This window comes from Aotus nancymaae, unplaced genomic scaffold (assembly GCF_030222135.1).
Source record: "Aotus nancymaae isolate 86718 unplaced genomic scaffold, 86718_ANA_hifiasm-v0.15.2.pri h1tg000030l, whole genome shotgun sequence".
Lineage (NCBI taxonomy): Eukaryota > Metazoa > Chordata > Mammalia > Primates > Aotidae > Aotus > Aotus nancymaae.
In genome coordinates, this window is record NW_026988443.1 from 11,285,474 (window position 1) to 11,300,473 (window position 15,000).

General features: G+C 36.9%; 1 long non-coding RNA gene across 1 annotated transcript in view; it reads right to left on the minus strand.

Moving 5' to 3' along the window:
* Positions 1–9,396: 9,396 nt before the first annotated feature.
* The window catches only part of LOC135277245 (uncharacterized), a 198,280-nt gene continuing 192,676 nt past the window's right edge, over positions 9,397–15,000 (minus strand). Inside the window, exon 4 of the long non-coding RNA XR_010344839.1 lies at positions 9,397–14,842. This is a non-coding gene — a long non-coding RNA (uncharacterized LOC135277245). The remainder of the gene's footprint in view (positions 14,843–15,000) is intronic.

The following is a 15,000-nucleotide window of genomic DNA, read 5'->3' on the forward strand; positions in this document are numbered from 1 at the left end:
TACCTGGTTCCCAACTTAACTTTTCCCTTTGGCTTAATGAGTTTGGGGTCACAAGATTTATTTTTCTTTCACAAGTTAAAGGAGAGAGGTATCCTCACTGTCAGGCTGGTAGCCTCACCCAAAAGGTTCCCTGATGCCCCCCTCTTCCTTTTCCCGGCCTTCCTGCTGCTGTGTGCTCCGCCCAGGAACTCTCCAAGTCAACCACGCCCTGGCTAATGCAATCCTAGCCAGCTCTTGCACTGGAGGACTCGCCCAGCCACCCAATAGCCAACGACAGCCTGCCCCGTTCCCTTCCGGTCCTCTTAGGGCCAATCAGAGTGCCTTGCCGTTGCTCAACCCCTATACCATAAAAATCCCACAATCCGGGAAGTCAGCGTGACTTCTCCGGCCCCTCATGTCGGACCGCAGAACCTCGCCCAGGAGCTGATTAAATTTCTTTATTTCAATAACTGGCCTTGGTTGCCTCATTCAAACCTCGGTTGCTTCATTCAAACCTTACACTCACAATAAGTGACTTTTGGGAAGGATGAAAGGGGTCTTGGAGAAAGAGATGATAGTTTGTGGCAAGGTCTGTCTGGATAGGATGAAGTCTCCTCTCCTCTGATAAAAGTTAACCTTCCTTGGTTGCTGAGACTCCCTGTGGGGAGGACTGATAACAATTAAGTTCCTCTGGGAGAATCTATCCTTAGGCAGATAAAATGAACTCAGAAAGCCTCACCCTTCTTACCTATTGGTGATCAATACAGCAAAGCAACTCATTTTGGGATCTTGAGTCCATTTTATGTTGCTATAACAGAATATCTGAGACTGAGTAATTTATAAAGAAAAGAGGTTTATTTACCTCTTCTAGTTGTGCAGGATGGAAGTACAAGAAGCATGGCACCAACATCTGTTCAGCTTCTGATGAGGGCTATGTACATGGCCAAAGCATGGCAGAAAAGGTCAAAGGGAAAGCTGACATGTGTGAAAAGGTAAAACCCAAGCGGAGTCCTTGCTTTATAACAACCTGCTTCCACAGAAGCAGAGACTGCAGAACAGAAACTAGTCTGTTTCTATGAGAGCAAGAATTCACTGACCCCCGCAGGAAGGCATTAATCTATTCATGAGGGATCTGCCCCATGACCCAAACACCTTCCACTAGGCTCCATCTCCCAACACTGCCACATTAGGGATCCAGTTTCAATATAATTTTGCCAGGGATAAACCATAGCATTCCACCCCTGTCTCCCCTAAACTTGTGTCCTTCTCACATACCAAATACAATCACTTCATTCCAATAGTCCCAAAAGTCTTAATTCATTTCAGCATCAACTTGAAAGTCCAAGGTCTCATCTGAGACTCAAGGCAAGTTCCTTCCAACAAGGAATCTATACAATCAAAAACAAGTTATTTACTTCCAACATACAATGGTGGAATGACATTGGGTACACATTTCCATTGCAAAAGGGAGAAATTGGCCAAAAGAAGAGAGAAGTAACAGGCCCCACGCAGTTCTGAAATCTAGCAGGGCAGACATTAAATCTTAAAGCTCCATAATCATCTCTTTTTTCTTTTTTTGAGATGGAGTCTCACTCTGTCGCCCAGGCTGGGGTTCAGTGGCGCGATCTCAGCTCACTGCAACCTCTGCCTCCCAGGTTCAAGTGATTCTCCTGCCTCAGCCTCCTGAGTAGCTGGGATTACAGGTGCACACAACCATGCCCGGCTGATTTTTGTATTTTTAGTAGAGACGGGGTTTCACCATGTTGGTCAGGCTGGTCTTGAACTCCTGACCCCAGGTAATCAATCCATCTTGGCCTCCCAAAGTGCTGGGGTTACAGGTGTGAGCCACTGCACCCAGCCCAGAATAATCTTTTTTAAATCCATGTTTTCTTGAACTCTATCCTGAGTACATTGGTGCAAGAGGTAAGCTCCCAAGGCCTAAGTCAGCTCACCCTCATGGCTTTGCAGACCACATACCTACTCACTCTCAAAGGTTCGAGTCAAATGTCTGCAGCTTTTCTAGGCTGAAGTTGCATGTTGCCAGTGGCTCTATAATTCTGGAGTCCCAGTGGTGGCCCCACCCCTGTAGTTCCACTAGGCATTGCCCAAGTTGGGGCTTTCTGTGATGGCTCTGTCACTACAGCAGGTTTCTGCCTGGTCTCTCCGGCTTTCCAATATATCCTCCACAAATCTCGGTGGAAGCAGCCAAGCCTCCACAGCTCTTGCATTCTGGGCACCAGCAGACTTAGCAACACATAGACACCCCAAGGTTTATGCCTGCACCCTCCAGAGCAGCGACACAAGCTGCATATGGGGTTGCTTGAGCCACAGCTGGAATAATGCTGAGCACTGTGCCAGAAGTTGGGGAGCAGAATCCTGAGGCAGTGCAGGACAGCAGTGCCCCAGATCTGTGTCCCAAAATTATTCTGCCCTCTCAGATCCCTGGGCTTGTGATGGAAGAAGCAGCCTGAAAGACTTCTGAAATGCCTTTAGGATCTCTTTTTCCATGGTCTTGACAATTAGGAACTGACTTCCTTCTATCAATACTAATCTCTTTAACAAGTCACTCAGCCACACCCTTGGATTCCACTCCTGAAAATACTCTTTCATTCTCTACCACATAGCCAGGCTACAAATATTCCAAATTTTTCTGCTTCCTATTTAATTATAAGCTCTTCCAAAGGTCATTCCTTTGCTACCATAACTGAACATAAGCTGTTAAAAGTAACCACATCTCTTCTTGAGCACTTTGCCGCTTAGAAATTTCTTCCACCAGATATGCTATTCCATTGCTCTTAAGTTTGGCCTTCTACAAAGCTCTAGGATGTAAACACAATGAAGTCAAGTTCTTTGCCATAGTGTAACAAGAATAGCTTTTTCTCCAGTTCCCAATGCCTTGTTATTCAATTTCATCTGTGGCCTTATCAAAATGGCCTTTACTATCTATATTCCTATCAGTATTTTGGTCACAACCAGTTAACCAATCTCTAAAGAGTTTTAAACTTTTCCTCCTCTGTTTGTGTTCTTCCATGCCCTCACCAGAATTGTCCTTAATGCTCCATTCACTGCAATACAATCTGTTTCTATCCTGCTCCTCCAAACACTTCCAACCTGTGCCCAATACCCAGCTCCAAAGCTGCTTCTACATTTTCAGGTGTCTGTATAACAGCACTCCACTCCTTGGCACCAATTTGCTATCTTAAGTCCAGTCTGTATTGCTATAACAAAGTATCTGAGGCTGGATAATTTATAAAGAAAAAAAGGTTTACTTAGCTCATAGTTCTGCAAGATGAAAGTGTAAAAAGCATGGTTCCAGCATCTGCTTGGCTTCTGTTGAGGGCCATGTGCTGGCTTAAAACATGGCAGAAGGAGTCTAAGAGGAGGTGGACACATGCAAGAGGCAAAACCCAAGGGGCATCCTTACTTTATAACAACCTGCTCTCATGGAAACCAATCCATTTCCACATTAGTGACAACTCACTTACCCCTGAGGGAGGGCATTCATCTATGCATGAGATATTTGTTCCCATGGCCCAAACACTAGGCCCCACCTCCCATTACTGCTACATTGGGGATCAATTTTTTTTAAGAGAAGGGATCTCACTTTTTTGCCTAGGCTGTCCTTGAACTCCCAGCTTCAAGCAATCCTCCTGTCTTGGTCTCCCAAAATGCTGGGATTACAGGCATGAGCCCCTATGCCCCTCCTGGGGATAAAATTTTAACATGAGTTTTGATGGGGATAAAGCACATTCAAACCATCATAGATGGCATTTCCTGAACTCCTTCAATGGCTATCTTTGCCTAGTGGCCAATTCAAACATAAATGTTAAGAGTGAGTAAATCAGGTGAATGTAAATGAGATAAAAGTTTATAAATAAATTTGTCATAGTTTCAAAAATCTCAGTAATTTGAGATTTTAAAGTTATGTTAAATTAAATAGTTGATATTTATGAAATAGCTGAGTCATTTCTAAGTTAAAATACTGAAACATTAATTTCTATACATAAGTTTAAAGTACATATACTTCAGCATATTGTTTTTATGTGGTATAGAGAAGCTAAATATATTTGGATCTGTTGGTGAACATAAAAAAAATTGTTCTCTGAGGAAGCACATGTTTCTGGAAATTATGAACTATATAGTCATAAAATGTCAGTACATGACAGTTAAAAATTGCTTCTTGGGTTTTCATTAGAATTAAGGCTACAAAGAGCTAAAACTCTAATCAATATATGGTAATTAAAAATGGAAATGACAAAGGAAAAAACACCATAATGTGAAGAAAGTAAAATATGTCTTTAGTAAGGAAAATATATAAGAATGAAGAAGTTTTGTTTTATTAAGAAAAAAGAGTAGTTTTGTCCAAAAATAGAATGACTGGTTGTTCCAAAATGAGAAAGTTGTAGAAGGTTTGTGAAAGATGAATCTTGTGAAAGAAATTTTATGCATAATCAAACTAGCTAATATGAGAAGGAAATTATTTGTAAGTTTTTCTAAAAACTGATCATTAATATACTGAGCCAAAACTGGAATATAGTCCTTTCTGTTAAAACAGCAAGGTTTTCTTAGGGTATTGGCTGCTGCTTTCAATAAGAAATTATGAAAGGTTTTTCTTTACTTTTTAGGGTAACTGGCCTAGAAAATAAAGAGTCTATGTTTTAACAAGATAATTTCTGTGCTGCATGTTGTCTTTATTAGGTTTTTGATCACTTAAGAAAATGAGTTTTCACTATGAAAATAGCTAGCGTATTCTACAACTATGTAACTTTCTGTATTTGCCTTGAAGTCTTTTCATTATCACGTTACTTAAATGAGTGACTGTTGTTCACAATAACCTGAGATTCTATTTTGATTAAGTGTTTTAACACACTTTGGTTTTTTACATACTTCCCAAAATCAAATTCTAAATTAAATCCTTTTGACCTTGTGAGCTGTGGGGTTTTCCAAATGGGCCCTTGGAACTGATCAAAAGAAAATTGTTCTCTCTTATAAAAGAGAGATATTAAGCTAATTAGGCTTATTTGATATGGTAAATTATATGGGAAGCATTGTCAAATAAGAAACGATGTTTCACCTCCTTTGAGTCATGCTTGTATGGATGTATTAATATGCATTTTATAAATTATATAAAATTCATAGAAATCTAACAGACCTGGCATATTGCTATCAGCCAAAATTCTAACTATCTTAAATTATTATATGCAACAGAAATAATTGTATTTTTGTCAGTTATGTCATCATTGTAATGAATGCTCTTTGGATTTTTAAACATGGCCACTTTAAGTCTTATTATTCACAGTTAATTGTTTACTCTGGTGCTTTCCTGAGCAACTATAAACCTAAAGTGTTTCATCTTTAAGAATATTTATGGAAAGGACTCTGACAAGCAGGTTTCTGATAACTTTAAGATCATACTATTGGCCTGGATATGGATTCCCAGAACTCTCATGAAGAAACTGACTGGTTCATGAAACTGCTATCCCAGCACCAAGCAGAACCAGAAGTTGTTAAATACAAGGGAAATGCTTTGGCAGCTTTTCAGGCTAAGTCAGCCAGTACTGACACTGTTAAGATAGTCCATTTAAGTGAACTCTTTATGATTGATCCTCAAATTACCTATAATAACCTATTTAATAAATAGTGCTATGCAACTGAGATGGAGAAACAAAATTGGATTTAAGAGTATGTAAATCTAGATTTAAACTCATGAAGAGCCTAGACAGCTATCTGGTTGGCTGCCTTGTTCTTTGTGAGTCCTTAAAGTTTCCATTATTAAAAGTTCTGCACCTCTCTTTCCCCTCTTGGGTTTCCCCTCTGGAATCCCCTTCCACACTTCTCATGGAAGGTTTTCTCTCTTCTCCACCCTTTTTTTCTCTTTTCTCTACCTAAATAAAATCACCTTTCTGCATCAAAAATAAATAAATAAATAAATAAAATAAAAGTTCTGCACTCCATAACTCACCATGGAGTAGACAAAATGAGACAAAAGCTAGAAAAATATTGATATGGTGACTTTTCTGAAGTAGCTAAACTGGTACCAGTGTTTGGTTTCTCAAATCCTAATCTTGAGAAGATAATCAAAGGTTCAAATAGTACATTTCTGCTACCTGATGAGCCATTTGTACATTTATAGAGGTATTTTATTCAATTGTCACCTTCAATGGGATTTGAATATGTTTTTGTAATAGTCTATGTTCTCCGGTTCAACAGAAGCTTTCCATGCAGGAAGACAAATAATACAACCATAAGTAAAAGGTTATTCAAAAATGTGTTTCCTTTATAGGAAACACATTCAGAGAAATTTCCAGAGAAATCTACAGCAATAAAAGGACCCATTTTACTGGAAGAGCTATAAAGCAATTAAATCAGTTGTTTTAACATAATGGCACTGTCACTGTCCCTATCATCTTCAGTCTTCTGGGAAGGTTGAAAGAACAAATAGGAACTTAAAAACTGAAACTGGCAAAGTTAACCAAATCGATTAGATGCCTTAGCTAAAGTTATTGCCATTGGCCTTAATGGCAACCAGATCCAGCTCCAGTGGAAAAACGTAAGTTGATCCGTTATGAAATAGTCACCAGAAGGCCTATATTCCTAATAAAAAATTTTTATGTATCTCCTGCTCTCCTAAACAGATATTATTACATGCTGCAAGGCTTTAATGCATTATGCCAAAGTATATTTTCACCAGGTAAAGGAGGCTTTTCACTGGATATTTTGGAATCATCAGAGAATGACTCCCCTTGAACTCTGTTGGAAGAGACCATGCCAAATTCTTCTCTGCAGCCAAACTTCAGGGCCTCAAGTCTTAGATCCACATCCCTCAACTCAAAAAGGTACCTCCAGACCCTGGGAACTGCATACTTCTTAAAGACATTATGGTAAAGCTGACCAAAGAAGGTTTTTACCCAGAGGTAGACAGCATCTTAGATATGGACAGCTTTTCCAAGATAATGAATGAAGGCTTCTCTGTCGTTATAAAACTCTTATCTTTTTCCTTTTCCCCCTATTTCCTGTTGTTCAAATCTCTTCCCCCGCCCTCTTTCTTTTACCAAAAAAATCCATGGAACATAATTTGTAGATAGATTGATGGTGTTTGTTAAGGCTTATGTTTTAGCAAAAAAACCAAAGTGACAGTTGAGTTTATGAAGATAAGCTAGCTAACACTGACAAAAGATTCCAATGGGATTCCTGGGAACTCACTCTTGGTGGTAGTGGGGTACCAGTAATATGAAATTTGAAGCTAATACATAAATTGATAAAACAATCTTGAACTTTGTGGACAACCAGACCTCCTAAGAGTTCAGATAGGTAGAAGTCACTTTCCAAAAGGTGGATAATAACATCGAGGTTCAACAAAATTACTTAAGGAGACATCATGATTTATATCTCCTTTTTCCTCAAGTCGGGGGCTTGTATATGATACAGAACAAAATTGAATGTTGTACCTACCTCTCACCTGATTTTGCCACTACAGAAAGCTGAACTGTAAAGGTGGCTGATACTGCTGTTTCTTTAGACACTGCTATCAAATACATTAAGGGAATTTATCAAGGAAAAGAAATGCATGATGTATTTATAGGAACAACTAACAATTGGTTTGCAGACATCCTAAGTGTTGGACAGCAAATCTGACTTTTCCAAGGTTTTAAAATCTTTATGTTCTTCTAGTAGGTCTCCAGTTTACTATGATTTGTATTGGAGGCTAGAAACAAAAGTGAATACCTCATCGAATCAGACCGTTTACAGAGAACTATGGACCCCAATTGCCATCATACAACTGGACTATAGCCAATTGAACTCAAATAATATTGAACTAACTATATTGGCCTGAACTTTGACTTGTTTGATTTAGGTCAGTTCCATTTGTAGGGACTCCTCTTAAGGTGTACACTTCAGTCCTTCAGTATTATCCTCCTGATAGTCATTATAATAGTCCCCCTGGTGTGCTGTATTCTGTAAAGTCTTAAGTGTATGAATACAACCATCCATCCAGCACTGAGTGATTTTACTTCAACTAACCCAGCAAGAACATAAATAATTATTTAATTGATTTGTTGTCTGACTTGTGAATTCTGTATGGAAACCAAAAGAATCCTTTTATAATGGTTACAGAGAGTAGCATCAATACCCAAAGTTTTGGGCAATCTCTCAGAATTGAGAATCTGACCAAAGGGAAGAATTGTTAAACAAAACTAAGCTTACTCTGAGAATGCTTCTGTACTTGAGTCCTTATGTAACTTACATTAGTTATATAAACTAAAGTAGGTTACCTTATGTAATGGAACTGCAACCTATTTTAGTAGGTAAAGTAACTGAACATTCTGCATAGCAGTAGCTCATTTATTTTTATCAGGGATCCCATTGTATGAAAATACATTTATTATTTATTCTGCTGTTAATGGACATGCAGGTTGTTCTCAGTTGGAGACTAATACAAATAAGCTGCTCATAGCACCCCTGTATATATATTTAAGGACATATATGTAGATTTTTAAAAATATATAACTGAGAAAGGAATGCTGAATCATACCTAGAGTGCTGAATGTTCAGCTTTATCAAATATGGGCAAATTATTTCCCCAAGTGATTCTTCTCGTTTACACTTAAGCCAGAAGTGGATGAAAATTTCTATTGCTCTGTGTCCTCACCAGCACTTGATGTTGTAAGTCTTTTTTAAATATTCAACCACATTGATGGGTGTGAATAGTATCTCACTGTATTTTAATTGCCCTTTCCTGATAACCAATGAAGGTGAGCACCTTGTCATGTGTTTATTGGCCATTTGGATATCCTCTTTCATGAAGTGCCTCTTCAAGTCTTTCCCACTTATTTGTATTGTGTTGCTCACCTCTTTTTAATTTGTAGGAATTCTTTATATATCCTGGGTATTGTATTATAAACGTTTTACCCCTGCCTTTTCACTCTTTCAATATTTTGCCTTTTTAAGAAGAGAGATAGAAAGCCCATAGGGAGGCAACTTGACCAAGATCTGCCAAAAAGCCAGTGGGACAAAATGGAAGGAAAAGCTCATATGATTCAGGTCCCAAGATACAACTCTATACAATAAGAAATGATTTTTCAAGGAAAACTTGAAAGAATAGGTGGTGATCAACTTGTAATTTTTTGGGGGAAGTAGTAAAAAATAGTACAATTATGTTATGAAATGTGAAACGCTCATACAAAGAGAAGTAAACTAAGTATGGGGACAATAATGTAAATCATTCAAGCCAAAGGCCTTCATTACTTCAATTATTTTATTTTTAGTGCTTCAGTTTCTTTTAATTAATTTTTTCTAAAAGTTTCTATTTTGAAAAATGTCAGGACTACAGAACATGCACCCGTGTGTGTGTGTGTGTGTGTGTGTGTGTGTGTGTGTAGCTAAACCGCTTTAAAACAAGTGTCAGACAACATGACACTTTGTTCTCTAATATTAAAGTGTATTTCTACAAAGAACAAGGGCATTCTCCACAAATATCACTAATACCATTAGCATACCAAAGCAGTTTACAACATTCAGTCCTATTCAAATATCCTCAGTTTTCCCAAATACATCTTTATGGCTTCTTTTTTTCTTTTATCCAGGATCCACTGAAAGATCATACATTTAATTTAGTTGTCACATCTATTTTATCTCTTTTAATCTAGAGCAGTAGCCTTGCCTTGTGGTCATTGATGACATTGACGTTTCTGAAGAATCCAGGCCAATTGTCTCATAGAATGCCCCATGTTCTGGATTTCTCTGATTGCATCATCATGATTAGATTAGGTTTAGACCATTTTTCTAGGAACCCATGCTACTTTTACTTGAGTCACCAGTGTTTTTTAGACTTGGAATTCACATTACTGGTGATATGTGGGATGGTTTAAGCAGCAGCAGGATGATTTTAAGTGATACCATGGATAAGACTATTTATTTTAAATTTGGTAACTTAACAGTTTTTTTTTTATATAACAGTTTTATTTAGATACAACTCACAACCATATAATTCACCCATTTAAAATATACCATTCGATGGTTTTTAGTATATTCAGTTTTACAAACATAACCGCAATTGATTTTAGAATAATGTTCAAGTCTCATTCATGGGTAGCGTGTATTAGTCCTTTATTTCTTTTTTTGTTGTTGAATAATACTGCATTATAGGGATATACCACATTGTATTTATGTCTTTATCAGTTGATTGGCATTTGGGTTGTTTCAAATTATGCCTATCATAAATAATACCATTATAAGCATTTGCATACAAATTTTTTGTGTAGGTGTATGTTTTCAACTTTCTTGGATATTTACCCAGGAGAAGAATTTCTGGGTCATACAGTACTCTGTGTTTAACACTTTGAGGAACCACCAGGCTATTTTGCAAAGTGGCTAAACCATTTTACATTGCCATTAACACTGTATGAAGGTTCACATTTTTCCACAACCTCACAAACACTTGTTATTATCTGCCTTTTTTATTATAGTCATCCTAGTGGATGTAAGATGGTATCTCATTGTGGTTCTCCTTTGCATTTCCCTGAGAGCCAATAATGTTCAACGTTTTTTCATGTGCTTATTGACCACTTCCAAGTCTTCTTTGGATAAATGTCTACTCAGATTCTTTTTCCACATTTTAATTGCATTTTTGTCTTTTTATTATTGAGTTGTAAGAAGGGTATTTTTTTAATAACAAAAAACTTACTGCTGTTTCTTTATTATGAGTTGCAAATTCTTCCCAGTTTGTTGTTTCTTTATTTTCCGTCATGAAGAATTTGTTTGAGTTTTTGTTTCTTTTTGTTTGTTTGTTTGTTTTGTTTTTTGTGTTTATTTTTTAGAGTGGTTTTAGGTTCACAGCAAAATTGAGAGGAAGGTACAGGATTTCCCATATACACTCTGCCCCCACCCATGCTTAGTCTCCCCATTACAAGCATTCCCCCAAGAGAGTGGTACATTTGTTAAAATTTATCAATCTATATTGACACATCATTATCACTCAAAGTCCACAGTTTACGTTAGAGTTTACTCTTGGTGTTGTACATTCTATTGGTTTGTACAAATGTATTATAACATATATCCACCACTATACTATTATACTGGTTATTTTCATTGCCTTAAAAATCTTCTGTGCTTTGTCTATTCATCTCTTTCCCCCACCTCTAGCAACCACTGATCTCTTTAGTGATCTAGCAACCACCATCCTTATAGTTCTGCCTTTCGAAATGTCATATAGTTGGAGTCATACAGTATAAAAGCTTTCCACATTGGCTTCTTTCACTCAGTGATATGCATTTAAGCCTCTTCCATGCTTTTTCATAGTTTGATAGCTCATTTCCTTTTGCATTTGTTTGTTTTGGCCCACTTCTATAAAAACAGATACCAATTTTTTTAGCATTGATTAATATTTTATTGTCTGGGTGTACTACAGGTTATTTATTCATTCACCTACTGAAGGACATCTTGGTTGCTTCCAAATTTTGGCATTTATGATGCTATAAATATTCATGTGCAGGCTTTGGTGTGAGCATAAGTTTTCAACTGCTTTTGGCGAATACCAAGGAGTGCAATGCCTGGATTGTATGGTTAGAATATGTTTAGTTTTATAAGAAATCACCAAACCATCTTCCAAAATGGCTGCATCATTTTGAAATTCCACAAGCAATAAATAAAAGTTCTTTTTCTTTTTAACTTTTAAGTTCAGGGGTACATATGCAGGTCTGTTATAAAGGTAAACTTCAATCATGGGTGTTTGTTGTGCAGATTATTTTATCACCCACATATTAAGCCTAGTATCCATTAATTGTTTTTCCTCATTCTCTTCCTCTTCCCACCCTCCACCACCTGGTAGCCCAGTCTCTGTTGTTCCTTTTTATGAGTCCATGTGTTCTCATCATTTAGTGCCCACTTTTAAGTGAGAACATGCAGTATTTGGTTTCTGTTCCTGCATTAGTTTGCTAAGAATAATTTATAGTTTCCAGCTCCATTTATGTTCCTACAAAGGACATTATCTTGTTCTTTTCTATGCTGCATAGTATTCCATGGTATACATGTACTACATTTACCTTATCTAGTCTACCATTGATTGGCATTTAGGTTGATTTCACATCTTTGCTATAGCGAACAGTGCTGCCATAAACATACATATGTATATGTCTTTATGATAGAACGATGTATATTGATTTGAGTACATACCCAGGAACAGGATTCCTGGGTTGAATGATATTCCTGTCTTTAGGTCTTTGAGGAATTGCCATACTATCGTCCACAATGGTTGAACTAATTTACACTCCCACCAAGAGTGTATAAGCTTTCCTTTTTCTCTAGAACCTTGCTAGCATCTGTTATTTTTTGACTTATTAATAGCCATTCTGACTGTTGTGAGATGGCATCTCATTGTGGTTTTGATTTGCATTTCTCTAATGATCAGTGATGTTGAGCTTTTTTTAATATGCTTGACGGCCACATGTATGTCTTCTTTTGAGAAGTGTCCGTTTATGTCTTTTGCCCACTTTTTAATGGAGTTGTTTGGTTTTTTCTTGTAAATTTGTTTAAGTTCTTATAGATGCTAGATAGTAGACCTTTGTCAGATGCATAGTTTGCAATAATTTTCTCTCATTCTGTAGGTTACCTGTTCACTCTGTTGATAGTTTATTTTGGTGTGCAGAAGCTCTTTAGTTTAATTAGATCCCATTTATCAATTTTTGCTTCTGTTGCAATTGCTTTTGGCATCTTTGTCATAAAATCTTTGCCTGTTTCTATGTCTTGAATGGTGTTACCTAGATTGTCTTCCAGCACTTTTATAGTTTTGGGCTTTACATTTAAGTCTTTAATCAGTCTTTGGTTGATTTTTGTGTATGATGTGACGGAAGGGGTCCAGTTTCAGTCTTCTGCATATGGCTAGCCATTTATCCCAGCACCATTTATTGAAAAGAGAGTCTTTTCCCCATTGCTTGTTTTTGTCAGCTTTGTTGAAGATCAGATGGTTGTAGATATGCAGACTTATTTCTGGGCCCTCTACGCTGCTCCATTGGGCTAGGTGTGTGGTTTTGTACCAGTACAATGCTGTTTTGCTTATGTAGCCCTGTAGTATAGTTTGAAGTTGGGTAGTATGCCTCCACATACTTACTGACATTTGGTGTTGTCTGTGATCTGGACTTTGGCCATTCTAATAAATATGTCTTGATATCACATTTCTTTTTTAATTTTCATTACCCTGATAACATATGATATGAAACATCTTTTTATAGGCTTATTTGCCATCTATATATCTTCTTTGAAAGGATGTTTCCTAAGACATGTGGCCCATTTTTTAATTCTGTTGTTTGTGTTTGTATTGTTGAGGTTAAGAGGTTTTTGCATATATTATAACAGCTTTTTATCTGACATATCTTTGCAAATGTTTATTCTCAGTCTGGCTTATCTATTTATTCTCCTCATCATAATTTTTGCACGGCTAAAATCTTTTTATTGGTCACGCTTGTCAGTTTCTTCTTTCATGTATCATGCCTTTGGTATGACATATAAAAAGTCATTGCCAAAACCAAGGTTATCTCTTGTTATCTTCCAGGAATTTTATAATATTGTACTTTATGTATAGGTCTGTGATCAGTTTTGAGGGTTTTTTTGTGTGAAAGGTGTAAGATCTTTGTCTAGATTCATTAAGGTTATCTCTTGTTATCTTCCAGGAATTTTATAATATTGTACTTTATGTTTAGGTCTGTGATCAGTTTTGAGGGTTTTTTTGTGTGAAAGGTGTAAGATCTTTGTCTAGATTCTTTTCTTAACATGTGCTTGTCCAGTTGTTCCAGAACCATTTGTTGAAATGACTGTTTTCTCCATTGTATTGCCTTTGCTCATATGTATCGCAAGGCCTTTCCAATATTGTATTACCTTTGCTCAATGATCAATTGACTATATTTATGTGGGTCTGTGTCTGGGCTGTCTATTCTGTCCCATTGATTGATTTGTCTGTTCTTTCACCAAATTACTTAATCACTGTAGCTTTATAGTAAGTCTTTAAGTTGGATGGCGTCAGTCATCTGATGTTCTTCTTCTCCTTAATATTGTGTTGACTAATCTGGGACTTTGCCTTTCCATATAAAAAGTCACTTTACAATCACTTTGTCCCTATCCACAAAATAACTTGCTGAGATTTTGATTGAAATTGCGTTGAATTCATAGATCCAGTTGGGAAGAACTGACATCTTAAAAATATTGTCTTCCTATCTATGAACATGAAATATTCTACCGTATTTCCTTTCTATACTTTTATAGCTTCATATTTGCATTTAAATGTTTATCACCTTTGAAATGTTTCCAAATGGATATGCAATTATTCCAGCATCATTTACTGAATTGTCCTATAATTTGGGGTATCTTCTTTATCATATTCTGAATTACCATACTAGTTAGACCTGTTTCTGGATTTTCTATTTTGTTTCATGGGCAATGCTATTCATTCACCACAACTGCCTTGCTTTAGTTATTGAGGCTATATATATATAATATATTTGGTCTTTGTCCTGTCATGTTATTTGTACTGTCTTCCCGTTGAATAATTTCATTTTTTAAATCTTTCCATTATATAGTTATTATGGACTGAATGCCTGTGCTCCTACCCCACCCCCATTAAAATTTATATGTTGAAATCCATACCCCAATGTGATGGTATTAGGAGGTGGGGACTTTGGAAGATAATTAGGTCATGAGAGAGGAGGCTTCATGAATGAAATTAGTATTCTTCTAAAAAAGACCCCAGAGAGTTATCTTGCTCTTCCACCACATGAGGATACAATGAGAAGTCTGCAGTCTGCACCCCTGAAGACAGTCCTCAGCAGAGGCTGATCATGCTGGCACTCTGATCTCAGACTTCTGGCTTTCAGATCTGTAAGATATAAATTACTGCTGTTTATAAACCATCCAGTCTGTAGTATTCTGTTATAGCAACCTGAACTAAGACACTATAACTTTTACGTGTAGTTAGTCTAATATTTAGGAAATATTAGAATATTTGTGTTCTAATGGTTGCCTTTATAAGTGTAG